This window comes from Eschrichtius robustus, chromosome 17 (assembly GCF_028021215.1).
Source record: "Eschrichtius robustus isolate mEscRob2 chromosome 17, mEscRob2.pri, whole genome shotgun sequence".
Lineage (NCBI taxonomy): Eukaryota > Metazoa > Chordata > Mammalia > Artiodactyla > Eschrichtiidae > Eschrichtius > Eschrichtius robustus.
The window spans coordinates 78,346,267-78,363,897 of NC_090840.1; the positions used below are offsets into that span (position 1 = coordinate 78,346,267).

Here is a 17,631-nt window from a genome sequence, read left to right on the forward strand (position 1 = left end):
TAATGTCCTGAATTCCTTCCCATTGATGGCACCCCTCCCAATTGTGTAACGGCTCACATCCATTTGATGGGTCATGCAGACAGGGGGGGATTCATGGGGGTGGAGGAGATGGGAACAGGGAGGGGGTGGAGGAAACTTTACCGGGAAGACAGCTTGTTGCCACTTCCACCTTGAACTTTGATATCACGTCGGGGTGAAAATCCTTTAGTTGTGGTTTCACATGGCATTAAGGTAAAAGTCACCATTCTCCTCTCCTCTCACCCCTTTTCTTGCTCGCAGAGGCTGAAACTGGGTCAAGGAGTTGGGTGCATGATGGTTCAGAACAAGACATGGCAAACTCGATCAGCTGGGCCAAAAAGAACCAAAACTGTCGCCTGGTGTTTCAGCGACCTTCCCTTTAAAGATCTCCAGGGTGCCTGGGAGAGAAGGGAGACCAGCTGACCGTCTCTTTCTGAGTTCATTTCCAGTTTTAATATTAGACACCTGTCCTGATTTAATAATGATTTCCATCCCCCTTTTACTGATGAGGAAGTAATTTGGGTGGGTTTATGTAAGGTGCCAGAGGGTCCAGAAATGTCCAGGAGAAGCTACCATGAGACACAAAGGAAGATTATTTGCCATGAGCAGCAGCAAACAGTAACCCTGACCCAGGCCGAGCTCTGCCAGGATCATACATGAAATTCCTCGTTTCGTTCTCAAGTGAAGTGAGGGGTGAAAAATCCATTTCACCGAAATCCAGAGGAGTGAGAAATCCTGCCCAAGACCACACCCTGTAAGAGGGATTTGGCCCTAGAAGTCTGGCACGAGGGCTCAAGCCATGAATGTCCACACCACGCTGCCTCTGTGCGACCACAGTGGAGGGGACTCTGAAGCAGGCTCTTTGAAGGATGGGCTGAGGTTAACCACGCAGGGGCCAGGGGCAGGAGCTGCTGCTGGGTAGAGGGCCTAGCACGAGGCGAAGTTCAGGGTCAGCTGGGGATGCGGAAGAATCATCAAAACTGACCTTGAAAACCTCCTGCAAGGTACCGTAGACACAGTTACGATATGAGCTCTCTCAGTGGTGGAACAGCAGGAAGCCCAGGCAGGCTGGGAGGACGGGGGAGGGCCCGGGCGTGCCAACCCCCCCGAGGGCGGAGGCTTAAGGCCAAACCCGCCAGACCTAGCCAGCTCCTCCCTTCCAGCCCTGGAGCTTCTTGGGCTGTCGTGGTGGATTCCTATAGACCAAGTCCAGGGGAGACAGCTTCCCGTGCAGGGAACAAAGGGGCCGCCTCCAGGGACTGCCCCTCCCCAGTGACTTCACTGGCCACAGAGCCACACACGCAGACAGCAGATGACATCATAACCGCAGCCGTGGGCCGGCCCGCCGGGTGACATCACAGGCCCCGAATAGCTCCGACATATGTTAGCAATTGAGAGAGGGGGAGCAGGGTCACTGGGACCCTCTACGGCCAGCCACTGCCGTTCCTCTGGTGCCCTCTGGGGATCCTTCCCCAGCTGCTTCTTAGATCAATTGGCGACTTACAACTTGGATTGCAGAGGCATAAGCAACATTGCTAAAAGCAGACCAGACAAAGGAGAGAAATGAAATCACCCCAAACCCCAAGACCCAGGGAGATACGCTCACATCGTTCAGAGTGTTAGATCTTTCTACTTCTTTGAGTGTTTATGAACATACTACTGTAGCATATAGTTATTTACACACTTACACAACAAAAAAAGGCACATACGCTATATACTATTCTGTACCCTACTTTAAAACAAACTTTTTTAATCAAATGTGGGCACTTACTGCATCATTAATTATTCTTCTAAATAAATTTTAATCGCAGTATATTACTTTAGTACTGAATTCAGTACTAGTACTGGTATTACTCTGAATCTTGCAGTGTTGGAGGGAGGTTAGGCTCAGATATCTTGAGTAAAAGTCATATACAGCCAAAATTAACCTTGAAAATCTCCCGTAAATGTCCAATAGGTACAGTTGTGGTGTAGAGTACACCCTTTTAAATCTATGTCAGCTTTTTCTCTGATGTTGGCGCAGATCTCTGTTTTTTTGGTTCACCACAAAAGAGCAATAGATAGCTTGTGTTTATAGACATTTGATTTTTTAAATTTCCATATTTTCATCATACCATTATTATTACTATTTACTTAGTGCATAGAGTTGACTATTCACAAGGTAATGCAAACACAATGCAGTTTCACCATGTTCTGCTTTATTGGACCTTCTTCAGCTTCATTTCTACCTCCTCACTGAGGACCAAGGAGGAGATCTGAAGGTCCGAACAGTCCCACAACCGAGACCACATTGTATAGCACTGTAGTCGCATAGAAGGTCAGAGCTTGAAGGGACATCTGGAATCATCTTGTCCCCCTCTGCCATTTTCTAAATGGAAACTGAAGCTTGGAGAGAGGAAGGGACCCACAACAGGTCAACAGCAGCTGGACCACATGTTATCAGGTCCCCCAGGCGAGGCTGGCGGGGACACTGGGGATGATGTAACCTGGCCTCACCAGGTAGCTTGACACATGGTCCTTGACTGGCCAGGTGGGGTCACCAAACTCCCACTCCTGGACTCCTTTATATAAACATGACTACCTTGGGGGTGTCCACAGGGCATGGATGTTTATAACTCGTCTGATCGCCACACCAACTCGGGCAAGTAGGCCAGAGAGAGAGCAGTTATCTGCATTTTACAGATGGGAAACTCGGGCTCAGAAGGGGTGAGTGACTTGCCCACCACCACAGAGCTGTTCCCTTGGGTCTCCTTGGGTCATTCATCTGACGCACTCCAGGGCATTTTTCATCACGGTGCACTTCATCTCACCCACTGTGTCACGCTGTGTTTTGTAAGCTGGTGGGGAAGTAGAGCCACTTCTCTGGAGGCAGAGCTGGGGCAGTACCTTCCGAGTAGCCACAGCGGGATTAGAGCACAGGGCTCCTGACTGCAGGCCAGTGTTCTTGGAGCTCTGCTCTCCATATTTACGCGGTTGGCATCTATGTTGTTCAGAACAGGGTGTGCCCCTCCGGGGAGGCCCCTGTAGGTTCATGGCCTGGTGACAGACAAGAGGTGGATTTCAGCCGCTGCCCTTAGTCCACTGGTGGGGACTAAGCCAATGCTGCCGTGCGGAACGGGACTTCCTCCGTCAGACACAAGGGCGTGTCTGCATTGCCCAACCAATCTCTCTGCTGTTGACTACAGAGCTCTATCCCCCTGGCTGGACATCTATTTGTAATAGTCATATTTTTCCTCCTCAGTTCTTTGTTCAAGTTTTTAAAGATGCAGAATTCTTCCAGCCAGGCCACCCCCTCCTCAACCCTGCTGGGGAAATGGGAGGAGATGGTAGATCTACCTTCATGATACAGGCTGCTGAACACCCAAAGCTGGAAGTTTCTACCTGAGATGTTACTCTTTTCCTTTGTAGACGATGAGCTCTGGGGAAGTCAAGAAAGAATAGAGTTTCAGAACTGCTCCCTGCAGGGGTCAAGCCAAGCCTTGGGGTCAGGCGGCGTCACACCCCTTAGCCGTTGCCTCTGCCCAGAATGCTCTCTGCTCTTCTCCCTGGGCAGCACTTCTCCCTTCTTCCTTCTTCCTGCCTACCTTCCTGGGAAGCCTGCCTCGGCCCCTCTGGGCCCTAGGGAACTCTCTTCTTTACCCTCCACAGAATTTCACTCGCTGCCCTGTCACCACAGAAAATGCTGATGTGCAATCAGTAACGTGCCCATCTTCATCTCTGGGTGGTGAGTAGTTCAAGGGCTGGAAGCGCGTCTTACTGATTTCTGTAGCTTGAAAGCCTGTGTCAGTGATCTCATGTCCCCAAACTCTCCAGTCTTTTGGGGGGTTACTTTTTCCTTTAATGAGAATAAATGGCTCAGGCTCCCACCGCTCAGACCTCAGGAAGCCCACTGCCCTCCCATGAACAATGATGCGTCTGAAAGTGGCCTACGGACTCACTCCGAGTTACCTGGATGCTAAGCCACCTAGGCCTGGGGTCCCCACCATCCTGGTCAGAGGGGCAGCACCCAAGCTGAGCTTCCCTCTAGACTGGGTCTTCCAGCCACGGCAGCTGTTGCCTGGGAAACCAGCTTCCCGTGGTCCTCGAGCTCTCCAAGCACTGGGCAGCTAGCTGCCTAGACGATAGCTGTAAACAGCTGGCACCCAAAAGCAGACCTCCTGGCCGTCGGCAGCCTGTGCAGTTCCCCGCTGATGAGGCTGCCTTCTCACCAGGAGCGGTGGCCACCCTCCCCGGAAGGCAGAGCCACGCTGCCGCCTTTGCCCCCCGCCTGTCTGTGGGGTGACGGGAGGACAGGCTTCCTGTGGCTTCTCCTCTTGCCAGCCCAGCCTTGGAAGCTTCCCTTTAGCAAGAAAACCAATCCCATGTGCGTGACCGTGTGGCATTCATCCCCAACCCCGATGCCTGGCCACCCGTGACGCCGCAGCAGTGGCCAAACGAGTACAACACGGAGGTCCACACACACACACACACACACACACACACACACACACGTGTGTTCACGCTCACTCTCCCTCCCAAGTGTGACCCTCCGATCCCCGTGCCCCTCACTCGGCCCCCGCCTCTGCACCTCCTTCCTGAAATGCCCCGCTATCCTTGGTGTCTACCCACACTCCTCATGTGACAAACCCTCCTGGTTACAGGATAGACCCGTACTAAAGGCTGGGGTCACGAACACCACCCACAAAAGATCAGGAGACAACTCGATACATGACTGTAGACGTTTTGACTTCTTGGCCATCACACCCTGGGCAATTGTCTTTTTCCATCCTCTCCCCAAGCCCAGCCTCCCACTTGCTCACCCATGGAACTCTTCCTATATTTTCCTCTTCTCTTCTTTCCAGGCTCTGGCCTCTCTCTCCCTGCCCATCAGAAAAGATCTGGAATCCCTATTATGGTATCAGGTGAGTCATCTTCATCTACGGCCAATCTGTGTCCATGTCCTGAGGAGGGTGGCGGAGAGACGTGTGCTTGTCCGAATCCAGAAGGCCGTCTATGGCATTTTTCTAAACCAAAGAGTCACCCAGCATCATCAATGACACCATCCCTTCCATCGCATTCTATCTCTAGCTACATCAGGACAGTTCAGGGGCTTTGCAGGCGTCCCTCAGCGCACCCCTCGATGGGTTCCACCCCGCCCCTCCCCAGCTACTGCACCCAGGCAAGGCCCCAGTTCCAGTGGAGTTGCCCACTGGTCACGGGTTGTGCGTCTTCTTCCCTTCACACTAGCACAGTGGGAATGAGTGAGTAAACACTGCTCCTTTCTGGGTGGCAGGGAGAGTGTATACCTAGGTCGGGGCTGGTGGTGGTGTGAGTGCATGTTGTGTGTGTATGTGTGCGGGCACATGCGTGCACGTGTGACAGGCTGGAGATTGTGCGTGTGCACGGGCTCCCTCATGCTGGGGGTGGCGCGTGTACTCACGTACGCCCGAGCTGGAGGTCAGGGGGCTGTGCAGCAGGAGGACATTTGTATATGACTTGAGAGTTCCCAGGCCGCCTCTCGCCAAGTGGTTTCCTCTGAAGCTCAGAATCAGCCCACATGGCGGGGACGGAAAATACCAGTGTCAGCAGCCAGTCCCTGACTCATTCCGAAAGCCCGCAGGCCTGCCGCCGACAGACGGCCGAGAGCCTCCGGCCTGCTCCCCTCTGCCTCCAGGTGGTGCCTCTGAGGGCCCGTGTTCCTTGCCCACAGCTCGGAGGCCCGTGGAAACCCTTTACCACCTCCATCACCTGACTCCCTCCCTCTGGCTGGTTCTTCTACCCAGAGCACAGCTCAGTCTTCCACCTTTGCCCTCGGTGTTCAAAAATCTCCCCAACCAGAGCCTTCCCAACTTGCCTCAGGAGGTCCTGGAGCGTCGCCGAAGTCCCACAGGTCCTGGTGGCCATGTCTGCCCTGCTGTCCCTTTCCTTCTCTCCTACTCACGCCCCCTGTGGGGACCTGTCACCCCAGAGCCACGTACATGTGACTCAGCATCAGCTCTGCTGAGATGGGGCACTGGGACTGTGTCCAGCAGAGAAACCACAAAATAGTCTACGTTTTCATACCCCAGAATGCGCACCCCAGACACCTCACCCCGGTCCGAGACTCTTCCCCTGCTCCTGATCCCCTCCCCTCCCCTGTGGTGAGAGCCCGGGGTGGGGGGGATGGCACATGGGGCAAGACGGGGGAATATTTGCAAGCACATCAGTCAGCAGGACAGGGGTCCGTCATACAGTCAGACCAGGGCATCTTGATGCATCGAAAGGCAGCTTCCAAATGGCCACATCAGAGGGCCCCAGGGTGGTGCCACCTTCTGTGCTGGGGGTTGTATCCCATAGGCAGGGCGCTGCCCTGAGCTAAGGCCACTCTGTAATTTCACGGGGTGTACCTTCTGCTGCCACGGAGAGAATCAGTGCTGATGTTTGGCTGGAATGCATTGGAACCACCACGCTGGTGATTTACAGGCAGCAAGCATGCTGGAAAGCTGATTCACTTGCCCTGGCTGTTGTTAAATATTCTCCCCTTGGGCTCGGGGAGGGAATCCCTCCCACCCACTACCCTTCCACGACCCCCTACACTCACTCATGCATTTGGAACCTCACTGCCATTCAGACACCCAAAAAGCCCCCTTGCCTCTCAGGTTAGCAATTTCCTCTGAGTGAACTACATCGTCTATTTCTGCCTCTAGCACCCTCTTCCTTGGTGTCAATAGACTGTGAGCAGAGCCAAAGGGAAACTTCACACAGCCTTGTCTTCCCAAATCCCCTCTCCTAGCTGCTTCACTGCCTAATCCCTCCCTCCTGTATCTGTCCTTGATTTCTGCATAAAGCCCCAATCGCTGCTGGGTTCCAGGATGCTTTCTGGAACGACCAGGGCACCAGCGGGACTTCCACATGGCCCAGGAGGACACTGCCTGGCAGAAGCAAAGCTGGGCCCAGGGAAGATAGATGCTCTGCTTACAGGCTGTGTTATCGTTGCTTGAAAAGCCCTCAGAGAGGAAGCTCATTACCTACCACCTGAGGAACCTTCTGATTATGATTGCAGTAGATTCTGAATTTTACTGTCACCAAAACAGATAACAAAAATTCAACTTAAAGTCTATTTTGAGGGCCCATTTTTGCCAGGTAACAGAAAACACAATGTAGTCATTTCTTGACAAATTGAGTCACTGCGAGTACATGTGGGGACTCTTTGGGGTGACCAGGCAGGAACAGACATTCCCCTGCCTCCTCTCTCACCAGGAGACGTCTGAATCCTGGATCTCAGGGCGTTGACAGGGACTGGATGTCTGGTTCATGTCCCCAAATGTCCCTTAATGATGCCCACCGGATGTAAATGTTCTCTGCCAGGATTTGGTCTTTGCAAGTTGGGGTCTCAGGAAAACAGCGGTGGGGCAGGCTTAGCTCAAGGTGGGAGAGGCAAAGCTGGACCACGGCCTGGCCCCCTGGCCCCAATCTGCCATTCTTGTTTCAAGAAATGATGCATTGATCATGTTGGTCAATCTTTGACCCATTGATTAGAAGTACATGCTGCATATTATTTTTAGTAGCTCTACATTTTAAGCCCCAAAGGTACTACAGGTGATGTAAAGGAAGTTGCTGGAGAAGACTTGGCCTCAATATATAGAAGCTACTACTTGTTATGTAGTAGGAATATGGGCTTTGGAGAAGACAGATGTGGGTTTGTAATAAGAGTGTGAACTCCTGACACACAAGAATTAAAATGTGTTCTGAAAACACTGTGGACCAGGATGAGGACTTGGGCTTAAAGAGTCTTCCTGCAGAAAGAGACACACATTTCTTACAAGGTCTCTATTGTTATCTTTTAAGATTGTCCATTGCTTTTTTAATTGTAAAAGTCACACAAATTTGTTATGGGCAATTTCGTAAAAATGATATGAATAAAAAAATTTAGTCACCCATAATCCCCCCAGAAATGCCGGAAATAATTGTCATAAATATTTTGACAAAGTTTCTTCTGGCCTTTTGTCTCTGTGTGTGAGTATGTGTAGATTTACATAATTATGCTAATTTTTTACATACACTTTGCATCATTTTTTGCTGTGTTTTTGTTCGTTCTCTTATATCTACTATTATACCATGAGCTCTTTCAATTTTCCACTAAGATAGCTGTAAAGCCACCAAAGTACAAGGTGAAAGAGAAACTTAAATTTTCTTTTTTTTTTTTTTTTAACGTTTTTAGCATATTATGTTCTGGTCGCTGAGTGTTTAATATATCATATATAACCTCTCTTCACAACAGCCATAGAAGGGAGGTACTACTTTTCCCCCCATTTTACAGATCAGGAAACTAAGATTTAGGTGGGTAAGTAATGCGTACGAGGTAACAGATAGTAAGTTGTGGAAATAAAATTGAATTGATCCCACACCATACCATTCATTCATTTATTCATTCACTCTACAAATGACTGAGTACTTCTATTGCCAGGCATTGCTCTGGAATACATCAGTGATCAGAACAGGCAAAAAGAAATGCCCTCATGAGGTTATTTTCTATTGGGGGTCAGTGGGTTGAAAATAGACAATGAATAAAATAAATACAAACATCTTATAGTATAATAAATGGTTATGAGTGCTGTGAAGAATTAACAGGGAAAGAAGAGGAGGTGAGATGGGATAGCATCGCAATCTGAAATAGGATGCTTAGGGTAGACCTCAAGGAGACAGTGATATTTGAGCAAAGTCTTGAAGGAGGTGAAGGAGGACATCTGGGGAAAAAATGTCCCCCAGAGGGAGCAGCACATGCAAAGTCCCTGAGGCCGAGGGTACTTGGACCGTGAGTAGGAGAGAGGGGTGGAGAAGCTAAGACTTGAGATTTGAGTCAAAGGGTCCAGTCACTCTTGTAAACCAATGTCAAGACTCTGGCTTTTCCTTTAGATGAGATGGGATGGCATTAGAAGACTCTGAATAGAGTGGCATGGTCCAGCTTGTATTGTAGAAGAATCCCTCTGGCTTTCGTGTGGAGAAAAGGCTGTAAAGGGAACAGGAATTAAAAAGAGCAGAGTTAAAACTATACTTAGCATTTTGTAATAACCTATAAAGGAAAAGAATCTGACGTTTAATAGATATATATACATATATGTATAACTGAATCTCTGTGCTGTACACCTGAAACTAACACGACATTGTAAATCAACTCTACTTCAATTAAAAAAAAAATTTGTTTAAAGCATTAAGAAGCTATTGCAAGGATCCAATGATCCAAGCCAAAGATAAAGGGGGAGGGGTTGGACCTGGGTGACAGAAGGCAAGGTGAGAAGTGGTCAGATCCCAGATCTACTTTGAAGGAGGCAGAGAGGACACAGGAGTGTGGGCGCCCTGAGAGTTACTCCAGATGATACTCGAAGATTTCAGGTTAGATGAGATCACCTGGGAGGTGTGTTCTAGAGAAGAGGGACACCTGAGAACTGAGCCCAGGGCCATTTAACAAGCAGAAGTTGAAGAGGAACTAAGAAAGTTGAGGTTGTGAGATGGAAAATGAGTCTCTTTTGAGAGTCTGAGTTGATTCTCAAGCAAGCCGAGTGAAGCGAGTTGTCAATGCCCGATGTGCGTTAGTTTATCACATCCCCGCCCTTCATCCTCTCCCCAGTTTATAGATGAGGGAACTTGAAGCTCCGAGACAAGAAGGGAATTATCGAAGGTATCAAATAAGGATGTAACGGAACTGGGATCGAAGCCTTTTTCTGGGTGATGTGATGGGCCGCTTTCTTGGACCGGCTGTGTCCTACACCCACGCGTCAGACAGGCTCATGTGAAAGTCTGCATTTCTACACCAGCCTTCCACCAAGACAGAAAGGGAGTTGATTTATACACACTCCAGCGTCCTCCCTCCATGGGTGGGATAATTCTGAGCCACGTTCCGCGCTCCCTCCCAGAGCTGCCCATGGGGTTGGGCCGCCATTGCCCTGGTCACCACTGTGTGTTGACGACGTCCCTTACAGTCCCTGTGTCCCTTGACCATTCTCTTAGTGGGATTCCCCAAATCACCTCCCAATAACTCCCTTGCACTTGAATTCTCATCTCGGGACCTTCCTCTGAAGAAACTCAAATGTAGACTCGTTCACATTGTGGACAAAGAATGTCGCCTGTCATTTCAGTAAACAAAGGATGTTGCGGTCATAAAGCCATCAGTCACTGCAGCTGCCCCCGCCCCCCTCCCTCAGCTGTGCACCTTGAGGGGATTCAAGATGGAGAAAACCAGGACGCTTGCCCTAGATAGTTAAGGTGCACATCAAAGGAATGATTTCATTTAGCCCAGACTCTTGCATCTTCCCATACATAGAAAAGTGTTAAATTCATTAATTTGAGATGTCTGTTTTTTCTTTAATTAGATTACTATCTTCTGATGTTTGACCATCTGTGTTTGTTTTTGGTTTTGGACAAAACTCCTATATATCCCGGCTGCTCCCTTACCTCTTCGGAACAGTCCCTCAGAGCAATCCAAGAGGCTGTATCCTGGGCTATAGTCCTCAGTAAGTCTGCTGAGTAAAACATAATTTTCAACTTTTAGATTGTGCATTTTTATTCAATCGACAGTATGATGAACAAAGACACAGAGCCTGGGGAGGAGAATAGACACATCCCAGGGGCCCTGCTGCGTCCATAATCCGGGGGGGGGGGGGTGAGGGATGGGTTGCCATGCACATCGAGCCTGCGTGTGTGAGACACGTAGATCTGGGCACGCATCCTCGTGTGCATGTGGGTGGGTATCCACGTCTGTGGGCCAGCTCATAAGCTAAATATAGGAAAGGAAAATGTAAGCAGCTTCTTATGTAAATATTAGGCAACTGAATAATTTTCTTTTCTTTCTAGTCATTTCAGTTTCTGAAACTTTGCTGCCCTTCCCCTTGGATGGAGGGTAGGAGTGGAAGTGGTGGAAAATGAGGGTATTTTTGTCCTGGGGATTTCAGGGCTCCTCTCTTTATGCATGTCTCGCCTCTCTCTCCCACCCACCTGAGCCCCCAAAGGGAAGATCTACTGAAGAGAGCAGGTTCTTGTAACCTTGGCAAAGAAGACGGTGCCTCTGCTCGTCCGGATAGCAGATAATCCACTGAGAGACACAGACCCACCCGATGGCTCCCCACCGCCAGCCCGCCCCTGGTGTCCCAGCCTGAGAGAAAAGGGGTGAGCAGGCGCCAGGGCTGAAACAGGTCTAGATTTGATGATGGAACCAGAGGTTTGCAATTCACCTACATTTGTGACAAATTTAAGTCATTCAACCTTTCTGAGTCTAAGCAAGGGGGTGACAGAGGCTGCCTTGCAGTCCTCAGGGTGGCTGTGAGCTTCGGATGTGCTTAGGAGCCAGTGGAGAACATTTGAAAGAACAGGTTTTAGAACCAGGCAGACATAGATTCAAATCTTGACTCTGCCGTTCCTATGACCTTGAGAAGTAAATTAATCTCTCTAACTCTGTTTTCACGTGTGCAAACATACTGTTCAATGAATGTTTAAATAAGTATAGTTGACCCTTGAACAACATGGGTTTGAACTGCAGAAGGTCCATGTACACACAGATTTTTTTCCAATAAATATTTTAGAAATTGCTTTGGAGACTTGTGATCATTTGAAAAAAACACAAACAAACCATGTGGCCTAGAAATATTGAAAAAATTAAGAAAAAGTTAGGAATGCCATGAATGCCTAAATGTAGGTCCTAGTCTATTCTTACATAGGCAGAAGGTGGGTGATATTTAATATGACATTAATAACGTGTTAGTTTTCCTACTGTTTTATAACTTTGCTTTCAAAGAATTACATTACTGTACAGTATGCCCCTCTAATAACTGGAGAAACTGCCTATCAGCCTATTATCACAAGTAAGTGGTTTTTCGGAAAAAAAGCAACATTTCCAATACTGTATAATGACTATGACTCCAATACTGTATGGCATAAAAATTTTATAACAATGTATTCATTGGTGTACAGGCCAAGCTACAGTGAAGCAATCATATCGATTACCCTAGGCTACCATAAAGCGATCACATTGCTGCTTCTTTGTTATCAATGCATGAATTGTTATACTTGTAAATAAATGTGAATTTCTTTTTCACATTATCTTTTCTTTTTTGATGTCTAGTGTTAGTAAATACCTATAGTGTTTTGTGTCATATAAGAAAAAATTGATGTAGATACTGATAGAAAATTCATCTTGTTAAACAGACATCATAAACTTACAGTATCAACAAATGTAGTACAGTACTATAAATGTATTTTCTCTTCCTTATGATTTTCTTATTAACATTTTCTTTTCTTTAGCTTACTTTATTGTAAGAATACAGTATATAATACATATAACGTACAAAATATGTGTTTTACAAGTGTTCATGTTATTGGTAAGGCTTCCAGCCAACAATAGCTTATTAGTAGTTAAGTTTTGGGGGAGTAAAGAGTTATTTATGGATTTTTGACTCCATGGGGGTTCTGTGCCCCTAACCCCTGCATTGTTCAAGGGTCAGCTGTAATGCTGCATTACACCAGGGAACATTATGGGATTATTTAAAAACCATATTTACACTACATCAGTTTGATTTATAGAATGTATTTTTGAGTGATAAAAGTGAGACGCAAAGAGGTGTGTTTCCATTATATTATGTCATTTTGGTAGAGCAAACAATGATCAAAAAACTCTATCCATGGATGTACACATGCGGGGAGAGCAGAGCGGAATGTGCACATCAGGTTGGGAACACTGATTATCAGGGTGGGGTCCAGGGGTGGGGTGGGCTTATGACATGAAAGGAAGAGGGTGAAGGAAGCAAAAAGGCAAAAGAAGAGAAAAGCAGATCAGCGAGACCAAAAGCACGTACAATATAATCTCATTTTGGTGCACGTGTCTACATCCATTTAAAAATTCAGGAAAAACAAAAGATTCCATTAGGTGTACAACATATGACTCAGTGGAAGGACATGGCACGTTGTTGGGTAAAATGAAACTAATAACTATAGTGAAAATGCTAATGAGTAGGACTTGAACTTTCAGTGATGTAGGGAAAGGACAGTCCCAGCAAAGGGAGGAACAGGTGAAAACACTCAGACCTGAAAAGCTGGGGGTGCCCTCCTGGCCTGGAGAGGCACGTTCCAGAGCAGTGGGAGAACAGATACAGGAGAAGTGGCAGCAGGAGTGTAATTAAGACCACAGAAGTTTTCCTCCTTTCGTTGGCAGTGGAATGGCCAATAGAAGTTGTGAGAAGGTGGAGAAAGGAGAGGAAAACGTAGGGAGTTTAAGGGTCCTGATGTTCGCATCATAAAGAGTAGAAAATGAATTGGCCCCATGCAAATCTGATGAATTAGAAGTAATTAAAAATTAAGAAGAGTGAGAGCGATCTTCTAAGAAATGATACATGTCATACCTCTTAATTAACCAGCATCTTCAGGTGACTAGAATATTCCATTTCCCAAATATTCTGGAACTGCAAAGTTCATCACTCAAACGATCTATATTTACAGACTCTTTTGAAAGGAAGAGGCATAGAAACCTCACACGTGTAAGCGTATCCTGAGTCAAAAGAAACTTCAGAAAAGGTTTATTTCCCTTATCCCATGTCTTAGCAAAATCTCCAGGGCTGATTCAACTCCATGCCCTCTCTCTGATGGATCAATTAGCAGGCGCCATCCAGGGAGGAAGCTGGGATCGGAATGGTAAGAATGCGGAAGGAGAGGTATCACTAGGTTCAAGACCCGTTTAAGAGGTAAAAAGAGGATTTGTTAAGACGGTAGATAAGGAAATGCAGAAACACCCCCATTTTTCTGGCATTAGCCAGTGAGTAGATGGCTGCGGCTTTGTTAACACGGAGAGACTGTGGGAGGGCCATTCTGGAAGTTCTACCAAGAACTGAGTTGAACATGTTGTCCTTGGGATGTCTACGACAGATCCATTGGACACATGAGTCTCAGGTTCCCAGGAGAAGACTTGTCCGGAAGTGTCCATCCGGCAGTTGCTGGCATACTGTTGTAAGTTAAAAGCCCTGGAATGTATGAGGTCACAGGTGAAGCAGAGAAGAGACCCTTAAAAGGCTCAAAAACCAACTCAGTTATTTCCAAACAAAATACCCAGATTCTTGAGGATTTTTGAGATAAAGGATTTGGAAGGATTTCCTCTGAGGAGCTTGGTTCCACTAATGATCTTTGGCTGCAGGAGTGATGTTGCAGCCCCGGTCCTTGGCTGGCCCATGCGGTGCAAAACCGTCTTGAAAACCACGTCTCCTCCAGCGGTCCCCGTGCCAGACCCTGTAATCCCACTTCGTCCCACTCCCCCTCCTTCCACTGCACCTCCGCCCCACGAGATAAAGGGACTTTGGTCTTAGAGTTCCGGAAGGGTTCTACAGATTTAACAAGATTTTGCCTTCTTTTTCATATACTACAACTTCAGTTAATATTAGTCACAGATGTCCAGAAAGGAAATGAGAAAGCCAAGTCTGTGGGATTTTGTTTTGGAGATGCCTCAGTTCCAGAATGAACAGCTACTGGGGGAGGTCCAGCAGGGTAGACACAGAATAAAAGGGAGGGCTCTGGTGTCTGGGCAGGTAGAGGTCACCGCAGAGGGAGGAAGGGGTGTGAGCATCTTTCTCAGGCGTGGCTGCGGATTTCAGCATCCCTCCCCTTCCACAGTCCATCCTCCACACAACGGCCAGGGCCTTCTTGCTAAAGAGTAAGACGACTATGCCACCCCCTGTGCTGCGGGTCCTCATTCCTAGAGCTAAACCCAAACTCTACGGCCAGCACTGTGGTCCAGCTCCTGGCTAATTCTCTGTTTGCATCTCCCTCCGTGCTTCCTCTTATTACTGTGCTTCTCCACACTCACCTCCCTTTTGTCCTCAACCATATCACCCTCATCTTGCTCTAGGACTTTGCATTCTCTGTTCCCTCTGCCTGGACCACCCTTGCCCCAGATCATCCTGTTTCTGCCTCTTTCTAATCATTCAGGTCACAACTCAAGTGCCACCTGCTCTCTGGTCTTCCCTGAACTTGGCTAAGGAATTGGCTGCCTGAGTCTCCATCTACCAATATTACCTTATTTTTTGTCTCCATCACAGCACCTACTGGTACCTGCCAGTTTCTGGTTTATTTAGGTAGATATTTGTTATCTGACTTTCTTCTCAGAAGGTTGGGACTCTGTCTGTCTCTGACACTTCTATATTCTCCGTGTGAAGAAGAGTGTCTAGCACACATATGGCGCTTAATAAATCTTTGTTGATTGAGAGCTAACATTTAATAACCCCTCACCTTCTCCTGGGAAAGATGTTCCATGAATAAACTTCAGATTTTAGTTCATAGGAGTTATGTGGTTTCTCCAGCCTACTTAACCTCCCCGAGTAAACGGGGAGATAATAAATGTTTGTTGTGGTGGTTTTTTTTAAAAAGGAAAAAAACCCTTCCTTCAAGGAGGTGAAGATGCAAAGGTCACTGGAGTTGAAAAGATCACCTGTTTTTTGAACATTGTCTGTTCTCCCATTTAATCTTTCCAGCGGCTAATCTGGAATGAATGTTTTTGTTCCACTTGACAGGTGAGAAGACTGACATTCAGAGCAGCTAAAGGATTCACTGGAAGTCACACATGCCAAGTGGCAGAGCAGGACCTGTACCGTCCACACCGACAGCAGCGCTCAGGCCTCTTTCACGTCACCTCGAGCTTACGCTGGGCCTGTGGGCACCGACCCAGCTCTCCTCCTTAGTTTGCTGTTAGCCGCTCTTGGCCTCCATCTTCCTGTCTGTGAAATAAGCAGATGGTCCTGATAACACACCCTCCCACCTCTCAGCTCCCGTCTGTGACCCACAGCCGGGCTGTGAGGACTCGTGGGGCTGAGGCCAGCCCTCACTCCATTCCTGGAGTGTCTTGTTATTCTCCCAGAGTTACTCATGGCAGAGAGACAAAACCCACATCTCAAGTCCATGAGGTTTAGGGGATTTCACTCTGAGGTCAAATGCTGGCATTGGGTACCCCTCGCCAACCACAGATCTGCCCCCAGCCCAGGGCAGGCTTGTCTTACCCAACGCTGAGGGCGACTTGCCGGCTCCTGAGCGAGCTCACGGTGGGCGAGCAGTGGGGGGACCACAGGGTCGGCTCAGATTGGTCCAGCACATGGACTGGCCATGAGAGACAACACCCTTCCAGATGTGCGGAATGGCCTGAGACCAGGCGTTTGCAGACGCCTGGAAAATGTTAGCTCTGGAGCATTATTAGCCAAACCTCAGCTCTGGCCGTGGCTAGACCGAGAACAAGGAAGACAGCAGGAGAGAAGGGGAAGAAAGGATCTCATCATGAAGGTGGAACAGTGATGGGACAGGGGATGATGCGAGCGGAGGGCGGCATAGCCTCCCCTGCTCTTTACGTGAGTTCTTTTTTTTTTTTTTTTTTTTCTTAAACATCTTTATTGGAGTATAATTGCTTTACAATGGTGTGTTAGTTTCTGCTCTATAACAAAGTGAATCAGTCATACATATACATATGTTCCCACATCTCCTCCCTCCTGCATCTCCCTCCCTCCCACCCTCCCCATCCCACCCCTCTAGGTGGTCACAAAGCGCCACCGAGCTGATCTCCCTGCGCTATGCGGTTGCTTCCCACTAGCTATCTATTTTATGTTTGGTAGTGTATATAAGTCCATGCCACTCTCTCTCTTTGTCACATCTCACCCTTATCCACACCTGCTCTTGTTCATTCCAACTGCTCTATTAGACGCGGTCTGTAGACACCCAGTTTCTTTTCTTTTTTTAAATTTAACTTAATTTTATTCTTTATTGAATGAAAGGTCCTTTAAATTCCATAATGCTTTACAATTTTTTAAAGTTTCATGCACATGATTTCATGTAATCCCATAATAACCCTTTTATCCCCTACCCCTATATTGCCCCTCCCCCTTCCCTCCTCCCACTGGTAATCACTACTTTGTTCTCCATATCTGTGAGTCTGCTTCTTTTTTGTTTTACTCACTAGTTTGTTATATGTTTTAGATTCCACATATAAAGGATATCATGCAGTATTTGTCTTTCTCTGTCTGACTTATTTCACTTAGCATAATGCCCTCCAAGTCCATCCATGTTGCTGCAAATGGCAAAATTTCATTCTTTTTTATGGCTGAGTTGTATTCCATTGTGTGTGTGTGTGTGTGTGTGTGTGTGTGTGTGTGTATCACATCTTCTTTATCCATTCGTCTGTTAATGGGCACTTAGGTTGCTTCCATACCTTGGCAATTATAAATAATGCTGCTATGAACATTGGAGTACATGTATCTTTTCAAATTAGTGTTTTTGTTTTTTTCAGATATATACCCAGGAGTGGAACTGCTGGGTCATATGGTAGTTTTAGTTTTTTGAGAAACCTCCATACTGTTTCCATAGTGGCTGTACCAATTTACATTCCCACCAACAGTGTACGAGGGTTCCCTTTTCTTGTGGACATCAGATTTCTAATGGTAATTAGGCTCCAGACCATTTATTATGTAGCAGAATAAACTTTTTAAAAGTACTGCTAGTTGACACCAGAGTCCCTTCAATTCATTCATTTATCCATCCTTGCAAAAATATGTGTTGAGGCTCTGTGATATGCCTACACTCGTTTGGACTTTATGGATTTAATAGTAAAGATAACGAAGTCCCTGCCCTCCTCAAGTTTACATT

At 47.4% G+C, this 17,631-nt stretch overlaps 1 long non-coding RNA gene across 3 annotated transcripts; it reads right to left on the reverse strand.

Moving 5' to 3' along the window:
• Window positions 1–2,180: 2,180 nt before the first annotated feature.
• Window positions 2,181–5,956, reverse strand: LOC137751297 (uncharacterized). 3 transcript variants are annotated; one of them, XR_011070753.1, is made up of 4 exons: window positions 5,852–5,956; window positions 4,818–5,021; window positions 3,355–3,436; window positions 2,181–3,054 (listed from the first exon to the last, which is right to left on the reverse strand). It is a non-coding gene; the product is annotated as an uncharacterized lncRNA (long non-coding RNA). The 3 variants fall into 3 exon arrangements; XR_011070754.1 differs by having other exon boundaries at window positions 5,442–5,956; XR_011070751.1 differs by having other exon boundaries at window positions 5,438–5,956.
• Window positions 5,957–17,631: the final 11,675 nt, after the last annotated feature.